This window comes from Alligator sinensis, unplaced genomic scaffold (genome assembly GCF_000455745.1).
Source record: "Alligator sinensis unplaced genomic scaffold, ASM45574v1 scaffold268_1, whole genome shotgun sequence".
NCBI classification, from domain to species: Eukaryota; Metazoa; Chordata; order Crocodylia; family Alligatoridae; genus Alligator; species Alligator sinensis.
In genome coordinates this window covers 4,266,464-4,281,751 of record NW_005841853.1, presented here as the reverse complement: position 1 = coordinate 4,281,751, position 15,288 = coordinate 4,266,464, and the positions used below count along the sequence as shown (strand labels likewise).

General features: G+C 43.7%; 1 long non-coding RNA gene across 4 annotated transcripts in view; it reads left to right on the top strand.

Annotated features, from left to right (window-relative positions):
* Positions 1–13,314, top strand: part of LOC112551581 — a 156,903-nt gene extending 143,589 nt beyond the window's left edge. For 2 of the 4 annotated variants that reach the window (XR_003095888.1, XR_003095887.1), the window contains 3 exons: positions 8,420–8,517; positions 10,373–12,122; positions 12,921–13,314. This is a non-coding gene — a long non-coding RNA (uncharacterized LOC112551581). Of the gene's footprint in view, positions 1–8,419; positions 12,123–12,920 lie in introns of all 4 variants that reach the window. The other 2 variants (XR_003095889.1, XR_003095886.1) reach the window with 2 other exon arrangements.
* The last annotated feature ends 1,974 nt before the right edge of the window (positions 13,315–15,288 follow it).

Genomic DNA, 15,288 nt, shown 5'->3' with positions numbered 1-15,288 from the left:
TAAGGTTGTTTTTTCCTCCCTAACCTTAGAGATCTGGAAACTGTTCATCTACTTACTGTAACTTCTCCATTTGCTAAAGATGTGAATCATCTTCCAGGAAAGAACTGTCGTCTAAAGGTTGATAAAGGAAAAAAAAATATCCCAGTTTTCAGAGAAACTTCCCCTTATTCAGAAATTATGGATGCAGTCCGAGTCGTATAGCTTCTTGAGCATGCAAGAAACTCAGCATTTTGAAGACAAATTACTTTCTCGTAGGTAAAAGCACAAGGGCCTGAGATTTGTACCTGGGTTCTTTTTTTTTTAAAGTTCAGCTGGAAACATGGCTTTTCAAATAGGCTCAACCTATCGAAGCAGGTTTTACTGGACCTGAAGTCACTGGACCTTTCAGACACCTTGGACACATCTATATGAGACGCGGTAACGAGCATTAGCATAGTTTACTGCACAGTAAGTGCGCATGCCTACACATGCATGCACTTACTGCGCAGTAAAAACCCTTAATCCTGCTTTAAATTTGCTACTTGCAAATGGAAGTAGCAAATTTTAAGCTGGATTAGTTTCTGTGCAGCAGTGCATGTGTAGACAGGACCCTTGATTCCTATTATATTAAGAAGGGAACACTTTTTATCGCATCCTAAAGGCTTGGAAAGCTCTTACAAAAATGCAGACACAGTTCAGTTTTATAAGAGCAAGGGGAAGGCTTCTGGGAACCTACACTATATAGACACGTGGAGCAAAGGTGTAACCTAGCACAGGGATTGTATAGGAAGGATGGAGCCTGTGCTTATTCTTTCTCACGAAAGAAGTGAGAAAGTAAGCTTCAGTCGCAGGGGATATTGCAACACTGAAGCTGCTATAGCAGAGGGAGCATTGCCTCGAGGAGAAGGGAACTGCACTTCCCTGTGGATCTCCCCACTGTGCCTCCTGGCTGCTCAGACTCTAAGCATAGGAAACTATTTGGCATGAAGACAACAGGTGTACCTAGGACTGGAAAGCTTCATAAACTATAGCGTACCCTGCTCTCCTGTGTTCGGCAAACTCTTCATATTTGACTTTGAACGCGCACGTTTCACTGGAGCGGATCTGGGTTTTGAATAAAAAACAAAAACAACTTAAACTGCCCTACAGCAAAGATAAATGACTGCAAGAGAATACCAGAGAGTTGAGCAACATGCTAAGGACACGTTGTTTCCCTTCGGGCACTGACTAAAGTTGACGTCATTCAGATAGCTCGGATGTTTGCGAGCACTACGGGGCTTGGAAAGGGAAAGCAAATAGGAAAAACACTGGGGAGCTGAACAATTTGTTTTGTTTTATGACTCTCTAGTAGTTGAACAAGGGAGCGATTACTCATGTCCTGTCACTGCACATCGAGAAAATTCCACTGGGCTTAAAACGGGCAGGAAAAAGGTAGTTTCCTAAAAAACACTGAATTAATTAGACAGAGCCCATTACTCAGAGGAGTCCCAGTTGAACAGGAAGGGTCAGAGTCTGACTCGCGGAGGAGTCGGGGTTAGTTCTAAATCTTGGCCACGGAGTGTTTCGGAGGGAACAGATAGTTCAGCAGCAAGACTGAGGAATGTTTCTGGTTGCACTATTCTTGCAGCAGCCCTTTGTAGGAGCTTTCCAGAGAATTCAAGACGAAGAGACTAGGCCAGACCTTTCCTCCAAGCCTCTTCTCCCTGCTCCCCAAAATTTTTGCTGGGAAAGCGGGCAAACCTCTAAAATGGTAATGTCTGCAGAGAAATGTCTCCTGCCCAGGAAAGACAATACAAGATAAAGCCTATGGGGTATTTGGGCCATAAAATGGTATGGAGGCGAGGCATGAAACTTGAATTTTCCCAGATCTTCAAGGCAAGGGGAAGAAGGGGCCCCTACGATTCCAGAAGGAGTCCGTCCTCGTTTGAAAGAGAGCTTTGTGGTGCAAGGAGGAACTATCTATTGCATTCAGATTTGTTCATGCTGTTTTAATACGATCTTCACAACTGTCTGACCCACATTCCCACATGTATTCAAACATGCTGCTGCTGCACGGGTATGATTATTTTAGAAAAACACCCAATGTATAACGTGCACTTGAATTTGGCCCACTGTATTCATTTGTGCACTGCATAGCCACCATTTCCTTCTCTGCTAGAAGCCTATTACAAACTTCATGAGACTAAAAACAGGGAGTCATTATTGTGATATGTTGTTTTCCTGTGAACTCTAAGCAGAGGAGTTTTCTTCAGTCTGCAGACACAAATATATGCACTTCATACCAAAATCCCCACCACAATTACTTCCACTACAGGCATAAATTATTGGTCATTGTAAGCAGTTCACAGCAGTCAGGGGAGCATATGGGAGAAATGTGTTTAGCATAATACGTTTGAAAAGTTTGGGAGAGACATTAAAACTGAATCAGCAGTTAGCAAGGGTATTTAAGCAAGCTGGTATGGATAGGGAACCAGTAAAGATATGTGGAAGATATTATTATGATAAGGTATTTGGAAGAGTGACATGATTGTCATCATTCTGATTAGGTTGGACTCTAAACAGAAATAGAGGGAAGCACAGGAGAAAAGATGTAGTGCTGCAGATGTAAGGGAAAGCACCTTTTCTCCCTTGCTGCAGAGAGGAGGATGCAGACCAATGTCTTGAAGTGGCAGCAAAGTAAATTTAGATTGGATATCTGGAAAAACTTACTCACTGTGCGAATAGCACGGCAGTGGAATAGACTGCGTAGAGAAGTTGTGGATTTTCTATCAGCGGAGGTGTTCAGGAAGAGGTTGAACAGCTTCTGGTGGGGGCTGATCTAGGCATAGCTATGCCTGTTTTCTACCAGGGGTGTCGTGGCATTTTTAAGCTTGCCCAGGGGCATTGGGTGTGGGCTACAGCTAAGACTGGGGACTTCAACTGGGGTGTGCTGATTCTCCAGCTAGGAGCAAAGCCGGAGGTTCCTGGCTCGAGGATCTTGCCCCACCACTCGAGGTCGGACCTATCGCTATATTTGGGGTCAGGAAGGAATTTTACCCCGTGGTCAGATTAGTATGGACTGTGGGGTTTTTTGCTTTCCGCTCTGGTGGGGGCCATGGCTCTCTACCTGGGACCCTCTTAAGCATATATTGACAACATTTCATAGGAGCGGGACATTTGCTTCCTCTGCTTTACCTGTGGCAAGTTAGGGTGTTAGGCCCGTGTTGTCAGGGTTGACATGTAGGGTTTAGATAATGGTTGTATGGGATGGTTTGGATAGGGATGATCCTGCCTCAGGCAGGGGGTTAGACTGGATGACCTCTGGAGGTCCCTTCCAGCCCTACCTCTCCATTACTTTGACTGTGTACAACTGTGGATTGGAATGCAGACCCTGGCAAGGTCCCAGCTGCACTATGAGGATCCCACCCTGCCTTTGCCTTTAGCTTATGAATGGACTAAGAACCTTTGATGAACAGGCTGTATACATGGAAAGTATTGTCTTGCTGTCTGTGGTGTAGAAAGCAGCATCATGCCTCCTGATGGGGAATGGGTCACCAGGAGCACATTGTTCCAATGGTTCAGACCCTGCACTGGTTTCCAGTAGCTCCCCAAGCACAAGGCAGGGTATTTGTTTCGATGTATAAGTCCCTAAAGGGTCTGAACCTGACGTATCTAAGGTACTGCCTTCTCCCTGACACCGCATCACGAACCCGTAAGTCAGCCAAGGGCGACCTCCTGCAAGTGCCATCAGTGTGCCAAGTTCACTGGGCAAAAAAGTGTTGCGGGTTGTTCTTGATGGTTGCTTCTCATCTCTGCAACTCTCTCCCCTTTGGGGCCTGAACCTGGACCTCTTACAGATGTGCTGAGAGACCTGCCTCTTTTGGCAGGTGTTGAGCAAGGAAGGCTAAGCTGGGATATGTTTTAGAAGGGGTTTGTTTGATAACTTTTAAAATATTCTACTGCTTTTATAAGTTGGTTTGTTCTCTTGCACGTTATTCTTGTGTTTTACAAGTTACTGTGTTCTCTTACTGCAAGCCCCCCAGAGCTGTTGTTGGGAAGGGAGGCACATACATCTAAATAAATAAAGATAAATATAATGTCTTTTTGCCAGCTTCTTGAGAAGTGTATTAATGTTTGAAGTGCTCAGATTGCCTTGGATGCAAAGTGTAATTCCGAAAGAAAGGAAGTGAGGGATGAGATGGGGCTTTTGTCATAGGAAAGTCGAAACAGTACAGTAAATACAGCACAGTGTATTTGAGATTCCAGACTTTGTCGTGGTTGCTCAGCTCTTCATAATCATTTATTTCTGATCCCTACTTGTTTCCCTTGCTGTAACTATGAGGAGAACGTAGTGTTCTTGATCAGAGTGATCTGTTTCTTTGCAGGCCTGGTGTTATACTGTAAATCAAGGGTGTCAAACATACGGTCCATGGGCTGGATCCAGCTTGTGGAAGTTGGAGCTGCATCTCCTGCCCTGTGTCAGAGCTGCTGCTGCAACCACTGCCACAGCAGCATCTGTAGCTCCAATCCTGGGCATGTCGCATTCCCCAGGCTGAATCCAGTTCTCAAGGAGCCCCGCAGTCCAGATCCAACCCAGGAAACAAAGTGAGTTTGGCACCTCTGTCCTTTCATAAGCTATTGATAGTTGTGGTTTATACTGCTAGGTTCAGGGATCCCATTCATTTTTTTTCAGTGAAACTTGTGCTTTGGATCTGACAGTGCTATTACATGTTTGCACATCTTCCTGATTATAGGAATTAATCTTGCGGTTGTTACTGACACTTGAATTAGACCTATTCATGTTAGCAATAGAGGCAAATACTGCAAGGCAAACTTTGTTCTTACTTATACCCCTGAGCAATTGCCTTGACTTCACCTGAGGGCAGAATTTGACCTGGTACATTTGGGGCAGGGTCAACATTAAGGCCTTTTACTTGTGTTTAGGTGCCAGCTATATCTTTAAAAGTGTTTCAAAATTAGTATAAATCGGCGGTCTTGGTTTTGGTCGTCAGTATGACTGTAAACTGCATCTGACTGGAGGGCCTGGTGGCAACATGGTAGGGCTACTCGTGGTGGGGTAGCTCCTGTAAAATGTTGCAACCTCCAGAGTAAGGTGAGTATAGGATGCCTCAAAACCCTAGCGCTCACTGCCTTGTGGGTGCTCTTTGGTTAGAGAAAGGCTAAGGGGCATCACCCTGACAAACACACACTCACTGAGGCATTAGACAGTCTGCAGCAATTATCTGTTGCTGTCTGGCAGAAGCTACAACCATCGAGGCACTGAAGATCAGGACTCAGTCTGGCCTTTGGATTCTGTCTCAATGGTCTAAAGAGGGGATGGGAGGTCTTGGGCAGCCTCCACTCCTCCATACTCTTGCCTAGTATATGCGTCAAAGGTCTTGGTGTGACGGTTTCAGGACTCTGTACAGGTGGGTTCGTCAGGAACCTAAGTAGACCTCTTACATATACACCATGATCCAGAGGATCAACTGTTGCCCACCCTATAAATCATGGGTACTCAACTCCCAGATCCAGCCCCCAGAGCTGTATCGTCTGGTCCACGGGGCTTCCAACAGGTGTGAAAATTTGGTGGTGGGGAGTGGAGTGGTGGATCCTCCTCTAATGCCAAATTGCCACATCCGCAGGGCCAGATAGCATGGCCCCGCGTATGGAGCCGGACACCCAGGCCAGTGCGGAGCCCAGTTCTGGAGCACAGGATGGCACGGGGCCTCTCAGTGTTTGGTGCACAGGTAGTGTGGCCATCATAGAGGACAGTCCAGTTGTCCTCTGTCCTCTTATTGATACAAAACCGGACACCCTGAAGAAGAAAAAGAGGACCTAAAGGCGTTGGGTTTCGTATCAGTAGAGGACAGAGGACAGTAGCAGAAAACCAGAATGTCCTCTATGATGGCCACCCTATGCATAGGGTTGGACAGGGGTGATGTGGGACCCAATCCCAGCACGTGCAGCCAGGCAGGAGTGATGCATGGCCCAATCCTGGGGCTTAGTCCCTGCATTGTGGGGCCTGATGGGAGTGTTGTGGGGAGCCAGGGCCTGATCCCAGTGAATGGGACTGGTGCAGGGCCCAATCTGGGTGGACAGGAGCCAGCCAAGGCCGTGCGGGGCCTCGTCTGGCCCGCAGGCCTGCCCCACGCCACTCCTCTAGCCTTTGGGTCCAAAAGGTTGAGCACAACTAGTATGAGTTATTTTGTTGATCTGTCTCTCCCTTTTTCTTGGAAAAAGTTCATGCTCTAATAAACGTTTCAGTTTTAAACTGTAACTTGTCCTGCCTAAACGTGTTTAATATGGAGAGGTAGAAAAATTAGACTGCAGCCAGAAGGACGAACACATCTCTCAAGTAATTCAGTTACTTCACGAAAAAGTAAAGAAAACCCAGCAGTTTTCTTCTCTTGCACTTTGTTTTAGGACTGTGAAGTCTTTGACGGAAAAGGCTATTTAAATGCAAAGATGTACTTTTTATTTAATTATCTTATCCCATCTAGTACTTCAGAAATGCTGGAAAAGTAGTTACTTGGACTGGAATGAAACTGCCAACCTACTCCAGAGATGAAAGTCTAGCCAACGCACTTGCAACCTGGCTGCTGTCAAATACCACCAGTGCCCCTTGGCGCTGAATTGCTGTCGACATCCTGGCTTTGCAGGCTGCATGAAATCGCTTGATGGGCAGGAGGAAGGGTGAGGGGGGACTAGTGCCCATAGCTAGTCTGCTCCCTCCCTCCAGCACGCCGGCACCTGCAGCAGGCTGGGAAAGCCCCTCGCCTGCTGGTGCTTCCCGCTGCTTCACGTGGGCTGCCTTGTCTGGCGGGGCTTGCCGTCACCTCCTTGACCCGCTGTCAAAGGCCCTGGGGAACGGCTCCCAGCAGCAACTGTGTCCGAGCAGGTCTGTGTGCAGCCCCCAGCTCCCCCCGCTGCTCCAGGCAGGCAGCCGTAACCCCTCCGCCATGGCGGGGTAGACCAAGCACCATCCCGGGGCTCCGCATCTGTCACCTGGGGCTAGCTATGTGTTACCATTTAACCAATATAATTAGAGGAGGTTAAACGGATAATTTTTTTAACAATATTTATATCCCTATTGGACATGCCTGTCTGTGTCGAGAGCTGTTATTTCAAAGACATCTATAATGTGACAAAATCTTGACCTCTAAGTATGGAGTTGACTCTAAGCTTAGGATGGAAGATTGCTGCCTGCTCATAAGATTATGATATTAATTAAATAACCGTGGGAATTAAACCTTTAAATATCTTTAAAAATCTGCCTCGGGAGTCAGCAGCTGATTCAGGTTTGGAAACTCAAGATTTTCCAGCGGAAGTTGCTGGCTTCAGTTTATTCACGATTCATTTTGTATGTATTTTCTGTTGTGCTGTTCTAGTATTGAAAACTCTGAACCGATGCAGAAATTTTAGATGAATTAGGTATTCTGCAGTATAATTTAGTTTCTTTCCTCTTTAGCCTCGCTAGAATGGATTTTGTTTCCTGACACATTTTGTGTCCTCAGAGAAAGTATATTGTGCAGAACACTGTTACACTAATCTAATCGGGTTATAAATTGCATGGCATATGCTAACATCCGTGAGTCTTTTTATAGCAGGCTGTCTTTTATTGATATGATTTATTTTGTGGAGTAACATGAGTCAGTACACAGGCTGAATAGTAAGGTAAGCTGGATGATTATAACAAGCAAGTCACAGTTATGTATGTCGAGATGAAGAATTGAAATGTTGTGTTCCAAGACATTCTCGTGTTGATCCAGATGGCGGAAAGGAATCTTTCAGCCATGTATAGAATTTGGACAAAGATTATCACATCCTTCAGTTTATTGCAGGGTAACAGACCTGTTGTCCCATTAATCTGATCTCTTAAAGCTGGGATCCCTATTTCCTTCAAACCAGAATAGCCAGGCTCTTTAACTGTACTTCTTTGTTTTGAATTATATACTTTGACAAAACCCCAAAGATGCTCAGAATATATGTTTGATGACTTTTCATTCTATCTAAGAAAAAAAGGGTAGTTAGCATATACCTTGCTCTATATTCTAAAATACAGAACATCAAAGAAGTGCCAGCAGACTGATTTCTCTGGCCTTTACGTGCAAAATGGGGAAATGTCTCTCATTCATAGAATCATAGAAATTAAGGGCTGGAAGAGACCTCGAAAGATGGAGTCCAACCCCACCTGCTCTGGGCAGGAATACTGCTGAGACCAAATGATCCCAGCAAGGCGTCTGCCCACTCTCCTCTTGAAGACTTCCAAGGTTGGGGACTGCGCCGCCACCTTGGGAAGTCGTTTTTATTGATTTAGTACTTCTCTGTTTTGAAATAAAGGAGCATGTTTGGAAAGTGTACCACAGCTTGCAGGAATGTTAGGGTTGAAATATGAATTTTCCTAATTTTATAGGAATACGGGCAAAATGAAAGTTGTTCATATTCATTTGCATTCCAGGTGCTGATCTTGTGACAGTCCTCTACATACATGAAAAGGAGAGAATTGGTTATATGACGGGGGGGAAAAAACTATTACAAATTGCTGTGAATGGAAAGGTAAGTAATTCCTTATTCTTGTAAATCAGCAGAGCATAGCCTCTTCATGGATTTTGTTTCCTGATAGATAGAAAGGAGGTAGTATGAATATGGCTACCATGTATTCTTTGACATTGTGCTGCTTAGTTGGAGGAAGGTCAAAGATTTAAAAAAAATAAAAACAGGATTTGTGCTCTGTTTTTACTTTTTTTATCAAGTATTAGAAAAGGACTAAGAAGTTTTTTTGTTTTGTCTTTTAATGATTTTTTAAATTTATTTTTCTACTTATTCATTTATTTTAATTTTGTGAGCTATCACACCTTAGTGGAAGGATTGGAGTATTTTGAAATCATTAAATAAGGGATTATTTTTTTTAAAGTGCATAAAAGCAATTGGAGTTAAATACATTAAAATGAAACAATTACATTTTACATAGCCTAACTAAAAATTCCTCCCTCTTCAAATTGATTACCTTTCTGCCTCTGTTGTTATCGTTTTACTAGTTCCCCACATTTTACTAGTTCCCCCATGTATAGGCTTCCAAAATGGGTAAGATTTTGCATCGTAAAGCGCAGAGCAATTAAAAACAAAAATCTTCTTTTTTCCTCCCTCCCACAAGAGAAAACCTTTCCAAACCTTGCTTATAAAAAAAATTTTAAATGGACAAAATAGTTTTTTCCTTTGCAAGCAACCTTTAACACTCTCTGGCAGAAAAGTTACCATGATTACTCATTAAGCAGTGTAGGATTTAGTGAAGCCAGAACTGCAGGTAAGTAGAGCTTCAAAACCATTGTGAATCTCTGCTTTGATGAATGTGCGAGTATGTGTATAAATGGATGCAGGATATTTCACTGGACAAGAAACCAAAACTGTGGCCACGGATTTTGAGTCCTTCATGGCCCTAAGCGTGTGTTCAGCACTGAGTTTGGGCAATGACTATTATTTTAAATCTTGGGTGATGATCTCCTCACCAGGACAGTCTCTATAAAAATGAGACGCATAAATCTTTGTTTCCACAGTTTTGAATTAAAAAGTAAGTCCTTTTTTATAAAATTGTCATTTGTTTGTGTCTTGTCTCTAACGAGGAACCTAACAGGTGTATTATTTTTTGCAATAATGCTTGTGGTTATGGTGATTCAATTTGGATGTCAACGGCTTCAGAACGGGTACGAGTTTCAGTACCACGTGATCCATCTGCCAAAGACCGCTTCAAGGACGGATAACTCAATTGTTGCTGTAATAAATATGCGTCTGTTCTTTAAGGATCTCTTATTTTCCTAGTGTTGAAGTGATGCTGTTGCTGTGATAGTTCAGGAAATATGTGAGAGGCAATACTTCCAGTGGGTGATATCTTTTATGGGATCAACTGTATGGTTGGGATTGATACAGACCAACATTTCTCAGCCCGTCGCGATACAAAAGTGGATCGCAAGAATATATGAAAGAGTCACAAACAAACTTTAAAAGTGGATCCACAAACTTAGGAGAAAACTGGGGGTTTTCCGTTGCAGGCTGGCAGAGCTCCAGCCTGCAAGGGGCTGCTTGGGGCCCCCATACCCCACACAACTACCTCTGCCCCATACATTAGGGAGCAGGGGGCAGCTGGTTGGGAGTGAGGGGCACTGGGTTGGGACTGGCCATTCATGTTTGCAGACAGGTCTTGGTACAAAAAAGGTTGAGAACCACTGGTACAGACAAACTTTCCGGTATCACAGTATCCTTCCTCAGGCCTCTGTTTTCCTAAGAAGTGCATTCTGTAATGTAAGTCTGAAAAGGCTTCAGAGAACACAACCCAGCAAAGTGGGTATGTCTATCAAAAGGATTCTTGCAAAGCTCTGTACTGCTTGTAGTTCCTAATCCTACCCTCTTCTTACAGAGCTGTACTTCCAAAGGCTCCTGTGGGGAGGAGGCAGTGAATGAGATGAGTCCGCTATGCAGCTGACTACACTGATCACACAGTGGATTGGTCTGGAAATTTTGATTGTGGATACTCAAATGGTTTGTCATGTCGTCATCATTGCCAAATGACATTTAACTTTTTAACTACAGCCCTTTTTCTTCCTGGCTTTTCATTTTTAAACAAATACAACCTCTTTACTCATATAAATGCCCAGCTATGGAGGCCTTGATGGTTTCCTGCTGCTCGCCACCTGGAAGATAATGGAATTATTTCACAGCAAAAGATTTTTAAGTATAGATCAGATACAGTGAAGCTTCGGCTCTAAATGAAAGCTGAGTAATGATTTCACGCTTTGACCCTCTAATTTTTATAGAAGTCAAAGGTGTACAATTCATTGCAGGAGGAAGCTCTCAATCCTGCTTCAAGTGTTTTGCTGATTTGTTTTTCAGCGCTGACTTATTGTGAGTGATTCACATGCGCTGAAATGTTTGCTGCACTGATTTTTTTTTTTTCTAGGAAGCTAAAAGGTTGTCTCGGCTTGCTCAGGCAGGTTTCTTCTTGACGAAAGGAACTATCTCGGTGAGAATCAGGTTGGCTGCGTGCACATCTAGAAATGTCAGGAAGAGTTTGTATGCATATTAAGAGTAGAGTGTATCCCTGAAAATGTTCATTTAACCTAGTAAAATAAAAATACTTTTCTATGTTTGTTTTTCTGAATAGGTCAAAAATGCCAGCTTACATGCTGAGTGAGCTTTCTTAATACTGAAGTAGGCAAGTGGGAAACCAATGGGGAATGAATAGGTCAGGGAAGGCAAGATGGAACATTTTTACTTGTATGTTTGTTGTTTGAGTCCAGGTCGGAAACTACCGAAAATTACTGCTTGCTTAATTAAATCTTTTGTGAAATGACTTTGTCTCAATAGAACTACATTACAAAACCAAGAGCAAAGTTGGCATTAATTGGTATCTCCACAAAGGGCCAAATTCACAATAAAATTGTGTTCTCAGAGCCTTCCCTTTCTTGTCAGGAAGGAGATATATTGAAGAGAAATGTTGGGAGCCCACACTACCATTTCCCATACCATATCTCTTCTCTGAAAAAATAAAGGACTTCTGCAGAGCTATCAATATAAAATCTTTCATTGGTGCCATATTTAAAAAAAAATTTACGTAACAAAAATTGAATGGTTCATCTGACACAGTTCTTACAGTGCTTATGGTTTACACGTGGACAATCTTGCCTTGAGCAAGGGGTGGTCTCTTCTACCCCTATTTTTCTGTTTCTACAATTTTGGGGGAATCATTATTTCAATATCTTATTGGTTGAATCAACTAAAGCTGCAGTGGGCAAAAGTCTAGAAAAGTGCATTTACACATCTCCTGATAAGAAACATTTGAACAGGAAGCAATAAAGCTCATTTTTTAGGAATTTCCCATATGGAAATGTTGCTTTTTTGGGGAAACGTTTCCAAATTGCTGCTAGCAAAAGTTCTGTATGGTTAATCTTGGAGTCACATTTTGTAATGCACACAATTTTCATTTGCATAAGTAAAAATAAAGTGGTGGTTTATATCTTACTTTGAATTTAACCACAGGAATTCTTTTTCAGGGAAGATGAATGCCCAGCTGTAGAGGTCTTGAATGCTTCTTAACCACATGTAAATTAACGGAATTGTTGAGCAGTAAAAACAAGTCATAGGCCTCAATATTACAGTGATTTATATAGGTACATAACATTACTTATGTGACTAGTCATGTTGGAGTGGAATAAATTTATGTACCCATTTAAAATAATCAAGGCCAAAATTACTGACATCTTGTTTAGAGTATTTACTCTGGAACATTATTTTTAGTGTTCACAAATAGAAAGCATTACCAGCAAGACTCCTTATCAGTGGTTGTATCTAGTCATATGAGTCCTTCATGTGGAAACTATTATTTCTGCAGACAGCTGCTTTTAAAACCCTTTTTACTAAGCTTCAGTTTAAACTGAACTGGAATTAACCCCACTCCAGTTTATAAGGAAATGCATTTGTCCCCTTTTACACAATCAGTTCCAAGAGAAACAGCAAAGGGATATTAGTCAGCGGTTTAAAGACCATACAGGAAATAAGGAGGTCTCGTTATCAGAGAACATCATGAACTGCTATCTCTGTATCTGCACCTCAGTATTACAGTTTGAATTTACAACCTTCATTTGAGGATGTTTTTCATTACCCTTTTGCAGTGGGTAATGAAACATTCAGAATTATAGTACAACCCATGAAACATGTTTTTTGCCTTCAAACAAGGTAATTAATTTGCTTGCATGAATTTACAGAATGCTGATATCCAGATCCCAAGACCCAAATCCTGGTGTGTGAATAACATCCTGTAGATACAGCACAGATGTAACTAGCTCTAGGCTTTTACCTGGTTCCTTTGCCATCATGGAGAGGGATTTTTGACTGAGAATTTTAGATTATCCCTAGGAGATTATTGTTTGCTCTATCTTAGATGCCCTTTAATATTTTGTCTTTTCCAGGTGCTGAGCAAATTGGTTTCATCATGGAACTTCTAGCTGCATTTAAAACCAACTTTGGTTTTACAATACAGAAGAGATCGAATGAACCTGAATCATGCAACAGTAGGACAAAGCCCAAGGCTTCAGTATGTTTCAAGAGTCACAGAAAATGAGGGTCAAAAGGGACCTCAAGAGGTCATCTAACTCAACCCCTGCTCAAAGCAGGACCATCCCCAACTAGATCATTCCAGCCAAGGCTTTGTCAAGCTGGGTCTAAAAACATCTACAAGGATGAGTCCATAACCTCTCTGGGTAAATTGTTCCAGTGTTTCAACACACTCCTAGTGAGAAAGTTTTCCCTAAAACCACCTTAAACCTCCCTTGCTGCAACTTGAGCCCATTGCTCCTTGTTCTGTCACCTGCCACCACTGAGAACAGTCCAGCTTCATCCTCTTTCGAATCCCTCCTCAGGGAGTTGAAGGCTGCTATTAAATCCCCGCTCAGTCTTCTCTTCAGCAGACTAAATAAGTCCAGTTCCCTCAGCCTCTCCTCATAAGTCATGTGCCCCAGACACCTAACCATTTCCCTCGCTCTCCGCTGAACTCTTTCCAAATGTCCATGTCATCTCTATAGTGGGGGCCCAAAACTGGACACAGGACTCCAGATGTGGCCTCACCAGTGCAGAATAGAGTGAAATAATTACTTCCCTCGATCTACTGACAGCATTCCTACTAACATAGCCCAGTATGCTGTTAACCTTTTTGGCAACCAGGGCACGCTCATATCCATTTTATGGACTCCTATTTATCCAATACGAAAGGTTCGCATGCATGACATGGCCCCCCCCCTCCGATTTGTGTGCCCACAGTGGGCATGGGGCTATAGCACAGGCAGGAGCCACCTCTGCAGCCCAGTGGGCAGGAAGTCAGAGCCAGCTGGTTAGACTGCATGAGGATTAATAAATGGGTGAGGGCGATCACATTGCCTTCACCACCATTGCTCCCCTCAAGCCGCAGCTCTACCCCAGAGGGGAGGTGGGGTGTCAGGTAGTGCCGGCAACCTGAAGGGAGCAGCAGTGACCACGCTGTGACAGTGGGGTAGCGCCGTGGCCCATCGTGCACGCGTCTCGTGGCAGGAGGAGGGGAGGGCAGCGTCACTCCCCTGATCAGTTAACTCGTCGCACTGCTGGTGGTGTGGCTGGCATGGGGGTCCTGGCAGTGGTGATGGCAGCAGCTGCAAAGAGTCTTGATGCCCCACTCTGGGTCCCATCTACTGAGCTGCAGAGGCACCTCCTGCCTGTGCCGGTCCAGCCAGGCTGCAGCCCCATACCCTCTGTGGGCATCCCTCCCACCGCCCCATACCACACCCTGGGGGGCTAGGAGCGGGGGCAGTGAGTCGGGATTGAGGGGCACCAGCAGGATCAGGGGGCTGGGAGTTGTGGGTTGGGACTGAGGAGCACCAGCAGGGCCGGGGGCTGCAAGTCGGGGTGAGGGGCACCGGCAATTTGCTTGTTCAAATTGCACAATGCTGAATCATAGAATCAAGTCACTTGGGAGTAATGGAGGACCACATGTTAACGTTGCTGTTAATGTTTTCCTGTTGACATTGATTTCTGTCTTTAAAATTAAGACTGTTGATCTGCTTTAACCTGTAGTGTGTAATAAGTATTTTGGGGCCTAAATATTTGTATGTTTTCTACGTAAACTATTTACTGGGTCAGGACTGGCCATTAAAGTTTACGAATGGGTCCTGGTACAAAAAAGGTTGAGAACCACTGATTGACACTCTTAACGTTTATCGAGATTTCACTGGGGGTCCGTTTAAAATGGAAAGACTGGCTTATAACCTGGTTTCATCATTTTCTACACTACCAAGCTGTGTATTTTGGGAGAAGCTGGTGTGCTGTTTTACAGTACGTGATCAGGAAATTAATTACCCAGCGCGCAGTGTGGTGGAACATGGGCTGTGTTTCCTAGTGCAGTGTTGACAGGAAGGGAGATTGGCCAAACTGATTGCATAGGAAAGCACAATTATAACCTGCAGCAAGGTAACATTGTTACAAGGGAGACAGTAACATGCCAGTCTGAACCTCTGGCAAGTGTACAGTCGCCAGATTAAGGAAACTGAAGTGAAATGATAAACTCTGTTGTTCACATGGCAACACAACATGTTGATAGTCAGCCACCCCACTAACTGGTTATTGATTCCGTGAGCAAGGATTTTTTGTGCAGTTTTAACAATAGGTTAGAAAAACACTTGCCTAGGATGGTTTTGACAGGGGTGATCCTGCCTTAGTTGAACTAGATGACGTGCTGAGGTCCCATCTAACCCTACTTTTCTATGATTCTGTGATTACAAGGTTCATAGTCGAAAAGAAATGTGCCTCCAT